General features: G+C 45.4%; 1 protein-coding gene and 1 long non-coding RNA gene across 5 annotated transcripts in view; one reads left to right on the top strand and one right to left on the bottom strand.

Annotated features, from left to right (window-relative positions):
• The window catches only part of BCL6 (BCL6 transcription repressor), a 72752-nt gene that overhangs the window by 27725 nt on the left and 29610 nt on the right, over window positions 1–15417 (top strand). For 2 of the 4 annotated variants that reach the window (XM_083739470.1, XM_083739465.1), the window contains exon 1: window positions 12996–13084. The exons of 1 other annotated variant lie outside the window; for it this stretch is intronic. The gene's annotated coding sequence lies outside the window, so the exon portion shown is untranslated. Of the gene's footprint in view, window positions 1–12995; window positions 13085–15417 lie in introns of those variants that run through there. One more of the 4 variants, XM_083739469.1, reaches the window with a different exon arrangement.
• LOC310845102 lies at window positions 1899–12564 on the bottom strand. Its single transcript, XR_014564457.1, has 3 exons — window positions 11905–12564; window positions 5370–5452; window positions 1899–3055 (listed from the first exon to the last, which is right to left on the bottom strand). It is a non-coding gene; the product is annotated as an uncharacterized lncRNA (long non-coding RNA).

Below are 15417 nucleotides of genomic sequence, written 5' to 3'. Positions count from 1 at the left end.
TTTCTTTTTCTTCTTTTGTAAGGTTTAAAAGTAATAAATATTATTTAAAAAAATAATAATGAAAATAGTAAAAAATTGTCTAGTAGCTCTTTATAGACCAACTAAGTTTGTTCTGGGTATGAGCTTTCGTGTGCATGCACACTTCTTCAGATACACTGAAACAGAAGTCACCAGATCCTTCTATATAGTGGGAGGGTGGGGTTTTAGGAGATGGGTGATTGACTCAGTGGGTATGGTCAACCTGTTGATGACTGTTAACGACTGCAATTAGTCCTACAGGAAAAAGCAAGGGATAGTATGCAGATGATTAGCATATGTAATGAGACAGGAATCCCATATCTCTATTCAGACCAGATCTCTCCATAGTTTTCCATAGTTAGTGATAAGTTGTAATTCAGCAACTTCTCTTTCAAGCCTGTTTCTGAAATTCTTTTGTAATAAGACAGCTGCTTGGAGATCCTGTATTGAATGTCCTGGGAGACTGAAGTGTTCTCCTACTGGCTTCTCTGTCTTGCGATTCCTGATGTCAGATTTATGTCCACTTATCCTTTGGCGTAGGGTTTGTCCTGTTTGTCCAATATAGAGAGCTGAAGGGCACTGCTGGCATTTGATGGCATACACAATGTTAGAAGGTGAGGAATTATTTGCCTCTGTTGAGAGAGGCAGTGTGGTGTAGTGGTTAGATTTGTTGGACTAAGGGCTGGGAGATACCAGTGCCAGGGCCATGAAGCTCGCTGGGTGTCACCGTGGGCGCCAGTCTCCACCTTTCAGCCTGTCCTACCTTGTCAGGCTGTTGTGGGGATTAAATGGGGATTAAATTTCCACCTTGAGCTCCTTGGGGGGCGGGGAGAGAAGAGGATATAAATGCAATAAATACATGAAATAATAAATGAATAAGTCTCTGAGAATCATGAAACGGCAAGGAAATTCCTCCCTGGGAACAACTGGCCGCTGTGCCAGTTATTGCAGGAAAGAAAGAAAGAAAGAAAGAAAATAAGGAAGTAAATAAATCAAATTAGAAATGTATTTCACCACACACTGGATAAGAAAATTTGGGATGGGATGAGTCAAGGGTGTATTTCAAAAGAGGACTTGCTTAATCGGTTATCAATTGATTACGCATTTTACAAGGGGAGGGGGAAATCCCTGCTGGCTTCAATAATTTGAATGTGAAGATACCCTTAATGATCAGAGAGTAAATGGGATTTGGTCCTCCCTCGGCTCAATTGATACATAGTGATTAACTGTGGCACAGAATTCAAAGCGGTACGATCAAAGTTTTATTCAACTATAATATATGGTACTTACATCATATCTGTCTCGAAATAATGTCCAGCAAAATAGGACATTGTGTGGGGGAGAAACATTATGGGATCAGAGTTGTGCAAGAACTTCACGAAGGAATTTCCCTTAGGGAAAAGCCATTGTGGGATGCTTTGCAAATTTGCATTTCGCACCGCATGAATTGGATAAAATATACAGAGAGCGCTTTAATAAACCCTGGTGGTACAAATGTTTGTTTGCATTTTTCCTACACATCTGTAAAACGGACCACAATATTATTGAGTTTAGAAATTAGCATGTTTATTCCAAAGTCCCGCTGAGTTCGATAGGACTTACTCTCAGATCGGTGTGAGTAGGATTGCAGTTGGAAGGAAAATAAAATTAATGAGACTGTGGGTTTTCTCGTCAGATCTATTGGCTGGGTTATTTAGATTTATTAGGCAGAGCACAACTCCTTTACTGATTCCCCAAGCTTCAGGCAGCGACCAAGATAATTGTTGCAAAGAATCGGTGTTGCAGTACATCTCCATCTGTCAAAGTGTGGCACGTCACGCAAATGTCAAAACTTAGCAGAAATAATTTAACTCAGAGAAAGAAGACAAGAGAAGATACAGTTTTGCCAATATATCTCATGTTTATTCATTGAGCTCTAGAAAACTAGCCATGGTATTTTGATATTTCCAACACACTTCTGTTATAATTTCTAAATGCTGCGTTTTCCACTTTATTATTCCAGATTTATTTTCTTTTATTGATTTATGAACAAAGGGCAAACATAACAAAAACAGAAGAAGAAAGACAAAGAATCAGACATTTAAACCACAAAGCGTCACAGTCTGAAAGGGCACAAAGGTACAGGGAAGCTCCGAAGAAATAATAATATATTAACTCATGCAAAGATTCCCTTCGCAAATAATAAAGATTTATAAAATAAAAGCATTCTCCACTGGTGTGAGTCCCATCATTATTGAGAATAAAGGTTCTATCTCGTCTTAAATGAACCAGACCTTTGCATATGCTGGTAGTACCTCAGTATTTGTATATGGAATAAAATCAGGCCATCAAGTTCTTTAGATACTTTCAGTTTCTGAGATATCTTTTCCAGAAGGACAATTTGCCAAAGCTTTGAATACCAGCGGCCCAACTGGTTTAGCTTAAATGTATTCCTACATTTGGCAAAAAAAACAGAGGGGGAAATGAAAGAGGGGGAAATGAGGCGTTGATGGAATATTCACCCTGGCGATATACCGTACTTTTCCGTGTATAAGACTATGTGCTTTTTTTACTCTGAAATAATGCTCAAAATCTGGGCTCATCTTATACACAGATAGTATCTCCCCCCCCCCCATTTTCTTAAACCGGAGTCCCCCAAAATAGGGGGTGTCTTATACATGGGGGGGCATCTTATAGACAGGAAAATACGGCACTTAAAGCACAGAGCATTCAGGACAAATGGCTGGCCTCTAATAGCAGAAATTTATTTATATAAATCTGCCAACATCCTCCCAGATCGTAATACTCCATGTGGAACTTCACCCAAAATGGATCATTACCAAAGTTCAGTTGGAGAGATGGAGAGGACTGTTCCTTTCCTTCGTAGGAAAAACTGAAGGGTCATCCTGGATCAGGCCATTTGCCCACCTAATCCAGCATCTTCTGCCCAAGCAGATTCTCCGCCAGCAGGGTGTGGGGTCCTCAGAATGCCCCCTCCCCAATATTTGTGCTTGAGCGTTTGGCTTTCAGAGGTATATAGCCTCTGCAAATGGAAGTCCTTAAAAAAAAAAAGCCGTCACGCCTAATAAACAAAAGCTTTTAAGGGATTGTCGCCACGAAGCAGCCATAATTAGCTTCCACAACTCTGAGGTAGCAAAGGGTTTTCAGGTCTAAAAAGCCTAACTTCCAGGAATGCTGAAACCACGCCTCTCAATGCAGAAAGGCGTTTGTGACACATGCATGTTCTTAGGGGAAGGAAACGATGGGGTCTGTTCAGTGCCAGATTTATGTATAAGCTAAACAAGCTATAGCTTAGGGCCCCACTCTCTTGGGGGTCCCCAAAAAATTTAAAGGAAAAAAACAAAACCTCTGGATGTACATTTCCAAAATATAAAAGACGAATAAAATAAAACCTACATACAGCAACAGTGTTTTGTGTTGTGTGGGCTCCTATGAGGTCCGTAAATTACCATATAGCATACATTCAACACAAAACATAGTGACAATTTGTTGTTGACAAAGGACAGCTGGACATAGAAAGGGCCCCAATTACCTTCAGTAGGTGAGGGCGTCATCAAACCTAAATGCGGCCCTGGGTCTACTCATAGGAAGAGAGGAGGTTATGTTTGGAGATGCAAAATTCTACATGTATTAAGTCCTAAATTCAGCACCCAGGTTGTCCCCTGCAGTGATCCTAAGGTTTGTCCCCTGCCCAAGGGCTATAGGTTCTGGGATGGGGAACATTTGAATCCCTCCAAGCAGCTCTGAAGAGGTACAGATCTTCTCCTTCACCAGGTTAAGCAATGATGGATGTATCTAAATCAGCCAGTCCACTCGTTTAAATGATCTAAAACACTGGTTACCAAATTGGGTGGTACCACTCGAGGGGGGGGGGAGTAACCTAGGTGATGTTAAGAGGCAAGGGGGGGCGGTCCTGGAGGTATAAATGACTATCAGAAAAGTTGGATCATCAATTTTGTTGAATTAAACAAATTAGTTTTAATTGGATTTTGGATAACCGTGCAATTAATTGTTACTGTTTTTGAATTATATTGCTTAGTGAGTTGTGCAAACTGCTGTTCTGAATAATGCCTTTTATAGAGTTGGATAAGGGGCACGAGGAGATGAGCTTATGGGAACAAGGGGCCTGGAAAAGTTTGGGCTGCATCATACGAAGGAACACATTACGATGCTTTTGCAAAAGTTCAGCTTTAGTGCATCACCCAGCGCAAAACAATTCTGCCGTCACTGGTATTATAGACTAGTAATGCTGTTTTGGAGATCAATTGGAGGCTTGCTCCCGGCTAATTATTTAAGTGCATCTGTGGTCCAGGCAAGGAGCAGAAAAGCAAACCCTAGCAGCTTGGTTACATGCATTGCTGATGCTATAAAACCAGAAGACACATAATATTAAAAAAATAAAAATCATACGACCATGTGATGTTTATGTACATTAAGCAAGCAAGCAGGCAGGCAGTTAAAAACTGAACATCAGGGAGATAAGATCTTGGGACACCTCATGCAGTCTGCTGTGAATTATACTGACGCTTGGGAACAAACAAATAAGAAAGGTAGTAGCAGGAGAAAATTATATGTCAGACCTGGAAATAGCACAGGGGCTGTACAGAAAGCCGCCACCCAGCCCCAAACTTTTTTAAAAGAAGAAGAGGAGGAGGAGGAAGAAGAAGAAGGCTAGATCGATTGCAAAATAAGGCTGAAGTGCTCACTAACTGGTCAAATAGCAGGCAACAGGGCTCTCCCTAATGTGCAAACCATCCACATTTTGGCAAGGATGCTCAAGAGGCAACTAGTACAAACCTGGTAGTGCAATAGTTACATTGTTTTGACATATCGAGGGATGAAGGGGGATAACAAGGGTGGGTGCCCTTGTTTGCATTTTATGGGCTCATGAGAAGGGCTCATGTTTCATTTTTAAAACAAAAAACAAAACCGACACCATTAAAATGTAGCCCATAATATTCACCTCACCAGTGCAAGGACAAAGGCAGATGGGTTTTATATCCACCAGATAATATGCATGGAATATGCCCACTCTGTTCTTAATCTGGGTTAATCAGTCAGGAATGACTATCGGTTTCACATATGCACACACATTCCGTATTATATATCTTTGGATAATAATCACCAGTGCTTTTCTTCTAGAAAAAATGGTAATGGTACTCGCCATGAAGTCGTTACAGTCAGTGCCACATTTTTAACCAGTGCTTCTCTTCCAGATATAATGGTGCCAGTGCTGCATACCTTTGAGTATCCGCAGAAATAATAATAATAGTAATAGTAATAATAATAATAATAATAATAATAATAATAATAATAATAATAATATATGATCCGAAGACTCATGAGGCTACCTCATTGCAGATGCTAAACATGTCCTCTTGTCATAATTCAGGTGGGAGACTTCCAGGGAACCCCTTGTACATTGCCTTGGCTTCTAAAAGTGGGATATAAATCAAAGTTTTAAAATTAAAAAAAAAATGCATGGATTAAAATTCCAGAGATAATTTCCCATAAATAATTTTTGTGGTCTGAAAGAGATGAAAGTCTCCTTTCCCTCTGTGCATCACATAAATCACTTTGAGGGTCTATAAACCACAGTAGAGATGTGATACAGGGCCGTGTTCCCTGAATAGGTTAATGCTTCCCCTCCCAAAAATTGTTGCAATTGAAGATGTAATTGGGTTATTAAAATACACATTCTTCTCTCGTTTTCGTGGGGGGAAAGAGTGAGGAACGTAGGTGGAGGTTAATTTTGAAAATAAGGAGAAGAAGAAGAAGAAGAAGAAGAAGAAACTTATTAGAAGTTCCATTATGTCCTGCCACGGAAGGTAGGGTTGATTGCATGTAATGACAGCAGTCATGTTACCCCGTGGTCCTTGCTGTGAGGCTTCCATCTCAGAGAGGGAAAGGTGCACAACCGTCACAACCAAGGACAGGACGGCAGTCGGCATAAACATGCAACCGGTTTGATTTCCCGTGAGCTGTCCTGCTCCGTTTGGAAGGGCTTCGCTTTCTTTTGGAACTGGACTCGTTCTGCTCCCTAGAACTGCACATTATTCTATTGTTGCTCCTGCCCTTAAACCATGTGGTGAAGAACCAGGAAGAAAACCGAGGAATAAATTCGGCAGCTTTCCTTCAGGGTCTTGGAAATCACCCTATCTAAGGCCAGTTCCTCTTGGACTGTGAGATCAATGAACAGCCTTCATCGGGTTTGGGACGGCCGTAGAACCAAAAGTGCAGCCCAAACAAAACGGCTGCTAACTCTTCCCTGAATGCTCGAATATTTGCCAAGCAATAGTCACCAAAGATTTCTTAACTTGCATTGAAACCAGCCTCGTGATTATTTGATTCCAAACCTTTTGATGACTGCCAGTCGACACTGTTTGATAGCTGACAAGCAATGCTGTTTGCTAGGAGAGCATGGCCCAGCATTTAGCACTTGACAGCTGACAGCTTATGGGATTTCACATTTCATGCCTGCCAGTGCAATCGGCAAGACACCCACAAGGCTAGGGTTTCCAATTTTGAAAAGCTTCACATTCAGATTTCTAATGCCGGAGATTCCAATTTGGGACTTGATTGAAGTTTGGAGGTTTGCAAACACTTCTTTTGAGTTCCAGACAGTTGCATGATTTCTCTTGTTTGCCCCTCCCAATGTCCCGGCTCTCAGTTTTGGGGGGCACTGTGGCATGCAAAATGGACTGCATCAGTTATTCACCCAGAGATCATCAAGCTAAAGATCTGCTCCATCTGTACCATACAATTTGGGTGAGGGGAAACAAGAGAAGGTACTGTGGTACCTCAGGTTAAGACTTAATTTGTTCTGGAGGTCCCTTCTTAACCTGAAACTGTTCTTAACCTGAGGTACCACTTTAGCTAATGGGGCCTCCCATTGCTGCTGTGCGATTTCTGTTCTCAACCTGAAGCAAAGTTCTTAACCCAAGGTACTATTTCTGGGTTAGCGGAGTCTGTAACCTGAAGCGTCTGTAACCCGAGGTACCACTGTATCAAAATAGAAATTATTTGCAGTTGCAAAAGCATAACAGAATTGTTCCGTAAGAATCAATTGTGACTTAAAAATGTGTATTTCATAATCTGTGCTTCCGTCCCCTTAGGAAAAGATCCCGTGACAGGGCCCTCCTTACAAAATATCTGTGCCTTTTTGGTGATTTAGGCACCATCCTTCAGAGGACACTTCATTGGCTTAATTCCTCCAATGGAAAAAAACAAGTTTAGTGACAGGATGTCAGCTTATTTAAAGGGATGAATTTGAGTGTAAATCTGCTCCGAGAAGCAGCACTCCGGCTAAGCTCCTCCAAGGCATGTTGAAATCATTGGGATTTACTTCCAAGTAAACATGCTCACGTCTCAACGGCATCATCGAACGCTCCTGCGTTTAAGTCATTTGCTGGATCAGTAAAGCTTTGGGGAGGAGGGTTATTTTGAGGGTGTTTGCTGGGGTCCTGCAATGTGCATTTTAACCTGACTGCTCATCGAACGGTCACTTAAGAGCACGACAATTAAACGGCTAAAATGTTTTGTGCCATCCCTGCACAGAGCTTTTCCAGGAAGGGAAAGAGCAGACTAACTTCTCCGAATGCGAGGCCAGGGAGTGGGCAGGCAGGAATGAGCCACTTGGCTGGGGAGCCAAGGCTCAAATATGCCCTTTTTAATTTCCATCCGATCAGAAATAGCAGCTCCAACCCAAATGCAAAGCAGATGCCCACTTGTTGATGTTGTTGTTGTTGTTGTGGGTTTTTTCCTGCACGCAGGGCCAACCCATCCCCGCTGGCCACAGTGGATGTCCGACACCCCATTCTCTCCTGATTGCTCTCAGATGAAACAAAAGCCCCTCCATTCACTTATATGGGAAAATCAGTGACTTATCCGGCAGGGTCCTGGGGTGAAAGCTAAACTCCCTCCCTGGCTGCATGAAGCAAAATCGATGGAGAGGGCAGGATCCACAGTGAGAGCTGGATGAAAATATATAGATGAACCAGCTGGAGACAGAACTAAGATTTTAAAATATAAGGGACCTTATTTATTGTATTTCAGGAGGGGTGGGTGGGCAAAATGGTCAGTTTCAGTTTCCTTCAGTTTCTCATTTTTTGCAAATGTTAAATTCAGTTCACCTTTCCATATCAGTTTTCATTTTTAAAAAAACCACTTTTCAAAGTTTCCATAAATATTCATCGCTACTGCAAATATCTCCTAATATACACAATTCTGCATGCGGATCTGCCTAATAAACATATTTTTTGCAAAAACATTTCCCTCCAATACATTCTGCAGCAGCACATAAGACTCAGGCAGTTCTGCTGTTAGCTTCTGTGAGACAAGGATTGGAAATCTAAAGGGCAAATGCCAACATTTATTTATTAATTAATTAACTTTCTATACCGCCCTTCATCTGAAGATCACAGGGTAATTTACAATATAATGTAAAAGAGATGTGTTATAACAATGCATGAGGTATAGCTCTCTCGAAACATCGAAACATCTCTTGAAACATCTAACCACTGCTGAGTAATTCAAGGGGAGACTGAACTCAGCTTGTTTGATAAAGAATAATATCCCTTCTTAAAGTTTATTAATGGCGGAGGTGAGTTTAGAGAGCCTCCAGTGATTCAGTCATCTTCATGGCAGTTTTATTTGAAAATATTAGTGACTTAGTTTGGGCTTTCAGGTATATAACAGACTTAATATTGTATGTAATTCTGTTGCATTGCATCGTGCCAGAGTTGTCCATGATTTTTCTCTTTTGCTACTATTGAAAAGAATGTTACGATTTCTTTAAGAAAGAAAAAAACCAGTAATGTATGCCTTTAATGCATACTTTGCCCCAGGATATGCATTTCTGTACACATTACTTGGCTGCAGAACTGCCTTGCAGAATTCAGAAAAGTGCAAATTTCGAAGGATACTTCCACTTTTCGGTTTGCTTATTATTCACAGAAAGTGCGAATTAGGTCGGTTTGCCTTTAAATGCAAAACCGAACTCAATTTCTCCCTCATCTCCAGTATGCATGGTGGGTGGTCGGATTCCATAGCCACCTATTGATCAAGGCTCCTGTCTATACCTTTTTACCCCATATACACTTTTGCTTTGCATTTATATTGTGCCTTTCCAGGGCTCTCGGTGTTGTTCATCTCGGTAAGACAATCCCCCCTCACAGTCAACTGTGTGAGGGCATTCAGTCTCGCGATTCCCATATTAAAAATGGCAGGTTCCACTTTCAAAGTGGGGAATGGGGTGTAACAGAGATGGGGACCCTCCCAGATACTTAGAATCATAGAAGCGTACAGTTGGGAGGGACCCTAAGAGTCATTTAGTCCAGCCCCAATGCAATGCAGGAATCTCAGCTAAAGCATCCCTGACAGATACTTATGGAGATGACACCTTGCAGGGATATTTGCAAACACTGGGACTTCAAAGCATGCAATGGGAAAATGGGAAAATCAGATATTCCTCCCCATTCTTTTCTCTTTTGCACAGAGGGGCTATTGCAAATAAACAAACAGCTGTTTCCTACCCAGATCCTTTTCTCGGGGCCTCCCTACCGAGGCTTTAAAAACATGGAAGCAGGTGCAATGTGTGTGTTTGTGTGCACTTGCTAAAAGACGCTCGCTTTGCAGGGTTGATGGGCTTGGGGGGGGGCAGGGGGAGGAATCTGGTCCCTTGAGAACAGCGCTTGAAACCCAGCTGGGAATTTGCAAAGGCGATTCATGGCTTCTTCCTCCTGCTCTGCAGTGCCCCCTCTGGCTACTTTAGGAACACTACCCTCTGACCTCTGAAGGGGAATGGCTCTGGAGAATAATACATTTCTTCCCCACTTAAAATCAGCCTATAGGGAGGAAATATTAGGCTGCGGGCAGACGATGGCACACAGGGAGGAGCGCAAATAGGAGCACTCAAAGCCTTGAGGTCCATTTTACTTGGGACCGCAGGCAGACATCCAATTAAATAATTTCAGCCAGTTTGGTCCATTATTTACAACACACATATGCATTTATATTCTTTTTGGCTCTGTATTGGCTGACATCCTGTCATCTAGTGGGTGGGAGCATGGTTCACAATAATGAATTTGAAACGAGTTTTCTTACTCCAAGGAAACACAATAGGAATTTTGTCTCCCCCTTCAAACTGAGATTGTGCTAAAGCATTAAGGTGGTCAATGTCAAACCGTTCGAACAGCCCATTCACTGCCTCAAACTCGAGAGATTTAAATTTCAGGAAAATATAGATTTTTATTTTCAGGAAAATAATGACTTGTAAATATAGTTGTTATCTATCTGCACACAAGCAAACAAATGCAAGGACAAATCGTCCCTCTGATTTATGGCTCTATTTGCAGACATCCACCAAAACATTGTGCCCTTTGCTCTGCAATTGACAAAATGAGATAAATCCATGTTCCTGAATTGCAGTTTTTCTTAAACTGCATTTAAAGTCTGGATTCTCTGCAAGACATTAATCGCTGGAAGGTGCATAACCCCCAAATCATACGTATTTCTTCCTTTCTCAAAGATCTGAGAGGATCTATGCAATATTTATACTGAGAATTAAACACACATACTGAAGTTACAGCTGAGTGTTTCAAACAATTTGCATGTCATTTAATCAGTTTCCCTAAGCAATTTGATTAGCCAGTGTGACTATGCTGTGATTCAAACTTGGAGAGATTGTTGTAAACAAATTTCCATTCATAGTTTATCGAGCTTCCTTGATTCTCTTCCCCTCCCCCTTCTGTCAAAGGGGGGGGGGGAGTTTAAGAGAGAAAGAGTCACTGAGCTATTTATAGATCCTCCCACAATCTCATAACAATTAGAGGTTTATTATCATTAAATAAACAAATAATTGAGAACTCCGCTTGATAGGACGGCATGCTGGTTAGGCCCTGATACAGTGAAAGTCGGAAAGACATCTGCATCATCATAAGTTCCAAAACAAGAACAACAACACCTTTGATCCTCAAAGTTTTGGCAAATCGTCTTCCCCCTCCATGCCCCCTCCCAGGCCATGCAGAGACACACATATATATTTACAATCTATTTAGCTTGATAAAACCCAACAGGAAACACGTTTCCAGGTCTAAAGTCTCCTTCAACAGTTAAAAAGAAGGGAAGCCTTTTCACACAAACACACAGGCAGTTCTGAAATGCTACAAAGCGAACAAATAATCCCCCCCCCAAAAAAAAATTCCTAGCAATAATTTTCAATCTACAACTTTAAAATAAAGGCTTTGCAGAGACTCTGGAGCACGCAGAACGATCCGCATTAAACTGCTCTCATTTCTAATCAAGGACAAGCTTTCGAGGCAGAAAACTGTTTTGACAGCCAGGGATTCCCAAACCCTGGTTTCATTTTACATTTGCTCCAGATGAACCCCCCCCCCAAACACACACAACTCCCCTTCAAAGCCAGAGATCTGCTATGACCCAGCCTGCAGGGCACAAGGGGGGTCTGGATCTCCCCTCCCCCGTCACCCAGCTGCCCACCCCACAGCTGCAACCCAGGCGTGGGTACTGCAAGGCCCGCTTGCGGTTCCACCATAAGCAAAGTGGGCTCCTTCTGCAACTTTTCCTCTTGCCTTCCCCACTGCAAAGGATTGAAAGGAGCTGGTCCATTTGGGAGCCCCCGAAGGCCCACAATCTGAACAGGGGAAAGGGGGGAAAGTGAAGCGTCCCAGAACCGAACCACCACGCCAGAATCCTTCAGAAAGATAAGCCGAGTGAGTCCTCCCAGCAAATTGAGTTTGATCAAGAGTCCTCGATTTATAGAAGAGCCAGTTGAAACGGAGGGGGAACCCCACAAAGCTGAAAAACTTCTAGAAAAAGTATCTAGAACGGAAAAACAAAAACAAGAATCCACAAACCAACCACGACCTTGTTTCTCCAGCAGCGAATCCTCCCCCTTCTCTGAAATCACAAGAGCCCAGAGGAGATGTTTTCCAAAAAAGCAAAAAGGCAAGTCCCAGGTCTCTCTGGAAAGGAACGTTCCAAAAACGCACTGTCGATAAATTAAAAAAAAGAGACAAGGTATTTGCACGCACAAACACACGCAAAATTCCCCAGTAAAGCAAAGAAGAAAAACAAAACAAAAGTGTCTTATTTCTGAACGCGCTTCTTCTCCTTCTTCCTCGCTCTCAGCCCGAAAAACTGCAGGTCTGCCCCCCCCCCTTCCTTTTTCAGTTTTTTTAAAAATACGAACCTTACTCCAATTCTTCACCCTCACCAGCGCCTGCGGCGCAACAAGAATTTCTCTTTGCCCTCCTCCTGCTCTCGTTTCTTTTTCTCCCCTTTCCTACTGAATATTGCTGGCGGCGGTGGGGGGGGGGGGAGAGAGAAAAAGCAAAAAGTAAAAGCAAACCCCCCCCCCTTCGTCAAAAGCTGCATATTATTATCACCATGTTTTGGGTCTCTCTCCCTCTTTCTCTCTCTGCTTAGGACCTGAAAAGCAAATGCAAAAGCCTTTGGAACGAGGAGGGGGGGGTTGTTAAAGCTTTTTTTTCTCTCCCCTTAAAGAGATGCTGGGATGGGGGGGGGGGGGACCGAAGCTGCGAAATGGAATTCGCCCCGGATCCCCGGATTTCTCTTATGTCACCGCCAAGCAAATTAGTTCTCAGAATTCCAGCGGGGGGAGGCGGGCGGGAGGGAGGAGGGGGGAGGAAAGCGAATAGAACTCTGCAACATTGTATTGAGGCCGATCCCTGACGTCACGGTAGGCAAGGTCCCCACGTGACTGCCAGAGAGGAGCCTACCATTGGCGACGGGGGGGGCCGGGCCCCGCACCTCCCTCCTGGCCCCTTCCCGCAAGTTTTTTCCCGGGGGTCTCCTTGGAGACCCTTTCCATTACTCTCTCTCCAAGCTCGGGGGTGTTCCCGGGTGGGTTCCGGGCCCCCTTTGGCCCCTCCTGGCAGAAAGCCCTTCCCCGGGATCCTCCCCGGGCTGCCCGCGATGGTAGCGCCTGCCGCTCAAATTCCGAGAATTGAGCTGTGTTGATTCTTAGAACTGGGGTTCTTAGAAGTGGTGATGCAAGGAGTTTCTAGGAAAGCGCGGAGACCAGGTGATTCGCTCTCGCTCGCTGCTTTGCATTGCTGCCGCTGTCCGGGCTGCTGCTGCTGCTGCTGCTGCCTGCGCCGTGCCTCTTTGGATGAGGATCATTAATAATAACCAGAATAATAACCAGAATAATATTGAGAGCAATAACAATAGCAACGCAGCCAAGATGCTGGCGGCGGCGGTGCCAGGGCTCCGTTGCGCGCTGCGCCTCTTTCATTTCCATCCATCCCATTGCCACCTTTTTTGTTGCCTGGAAATCGGGGGCTTTCTTGAGCAAGGAGGGGGAGGTGGCTGGAGGGGGGGGGGGGGAAGGCTCTGGTCCCGTTCGGCGCCGGTGCTTTTGCAAAGGGGGGTCTGTTTCTCGCGTTGTGTGTGTGTGTACCCCCTCTCTTTCCTTCTCTCTGGCGCGGCAGGTGGAAGGCAGACGCGCAGGGCTCCCCCTGCTCTCCAATAGCCCAGAGCCACCAGGAAGGGGGGGGGGGGAAGCCATGCTTGGCTCTTAAGCCTTGTCAGTCTCCCCGGCGGGGTTTGCTTGCCTGCCTGCCTCGCTCTCCTGAGCTGGTCCATTTCTGCTTGCAGGGAGCAGAGAGGGTGGCAGTTTTGACGCTTGTCAGTTTCATTTTGGAAAGGCGAGGAGGCGCGGGGCGTTTTGCCGAGGATCGTGGCTGTTGTGTTGGGATCGCGTGTTTCCTGGGCTGTTTTTTGGGAAGGGCTGCCCGTGGAAGGAAGCTGGCGGGGAGGGAGGGAGGGAGGGAGAGCGCGAGAGAGCTCTGGGGGAAGCTGGTGGTGGTGCTGATCCGGCGAGCCGAGCAGGGCACCTCTTCTCCGCGACTCCTTTCCATGCACCGAGTCGGCGGCCGCCCTTGCTCGTGTTTGTCCCATCGTGACCGGGTCTTAATATTTTTTGGCCATAGAGGCATTTTTCAAATTTTCCCCACCCTCTTATTTTTATTTTCATTTTCAATCACTTTGCAAAACTGGGTTCCCCCGAAACGTGTTTTGTTTTTTCCTTCTCCCCCCTCTAGTCTCTTTCCTTTCGGGCGCTCGATAACGCCAGCTCGCCTCGCTCGCCTGGCGCCGCTCCACCGACCAGGGCCTCGCGTGCGCGCGGGCGAAGCGCACAAGGGCAGCCGGGGAAGGGAAAGAAGCGGAGGAGGAGGGGACGGTTGTTTGTTTGTTCCACCGGGCGACCCAAATATAAATAAACAAGCACAAGTAAACATGCAACCGGCTGGCGCTCCGAAACCCACAAAGCGTGTATATATAGGATTGCGCGCCGGGGTGAAGGGGTTTCCTCAACGGGGCTTACTCCCGAGGAAACATGCAGAGGATAGAAAACACGCACCCCCAAAATTCCCTTTTTGTCTTTTCTCGGGGGCAGACAAAAAGCCAGCTTACGACTGACTTATGTCCGGGCAACTCGCCCCCCAAAAGAGATCGGCCGGGTCCCGAGGCTTTGGGCACCTGCCGCGGCGCGTCTCCCGGGATCGGGGCCGGAGAGGGAGGGGGCGCCTCTCTGGCCTCGCGCTGTGTGTGTATTTCCGCGGCGGCCGGGGCTGCGTGCCTGCCACTCGCCTCCCAATGGCCGGGCCGGCCTCCTCCTCTCTCCTTCCTCCTCCTCCTCCTTCTCGGCCGGCTGTCACCCGGCGCGGCCCGGGTAGCCGCCGCCGGAGCGCCGCGCGCGAAGCCGGAGAGCGCCGGGGCTCTTCCAAAGGCGCGCGCGCGCGCGCGGAGGAGCGCGGGAGGCGGAGGTCCCTGGCCCGGCGCGCAAGATGCGCGCACGAGCCCAACGTAGGACGGTGCTTCCCTCCCGTAAGAGCCCCAGAAGAAAAGGAAAAAAACCTGTCTGGTTCCGCCGGCAGCCTCTGCCGCAAACCCAGAGAGGCAGGCAGTTCCCAACATCTCTACCCCCGCATCGCAATTTCACATGTGCATGTACAGTATATATATATAAAAATAATATATATATATTTAAATGGAGCTGCAGAAAAAAATATTTGCCACGATGCGTTTTGTTTATGGGAGGCGATGAATATATGGGGGATTCATGTCTTTGAAAAATATCAGGAAAGGCGAAATCCTTCATCTTGGATACTTTGGCGATGCCGGGGGACTTTATCACGCAGCAGAATTCTCCAGGGTGGGTTATATTTGGGTAGGGCGATGTGAAGAGAAAAAGTTAGGGGGCAGACCCTCTTATATCCGCGCCCCTGCCTCCGCGGGGCGCCGGGTTGTTGTGTTTCTCCTGAGCGAAAAATAGGCAGGTCCCGGCCCCGAGGAGACTCCATCTGCGTTCGATATCGGCTGGCGCGCGTCGGGTCCTGCTGGCGCGCGAAT

Source organism: Podarcis gaigeae (assembly GCF_964106915.1).
Source record: "Podarcis gaigeae genome assembly, chromosome: 5".
NCBI lineage: Eukaryota > Metazoa > Chordata > Lepidosauria > Squamata > Lacertidae > Podarcis > Podarcis gaigeae.
Note: the sequence above shows the minus strand (reverse complement) of the source record. Positions and strands in the feature narration are given on the sequence as shown.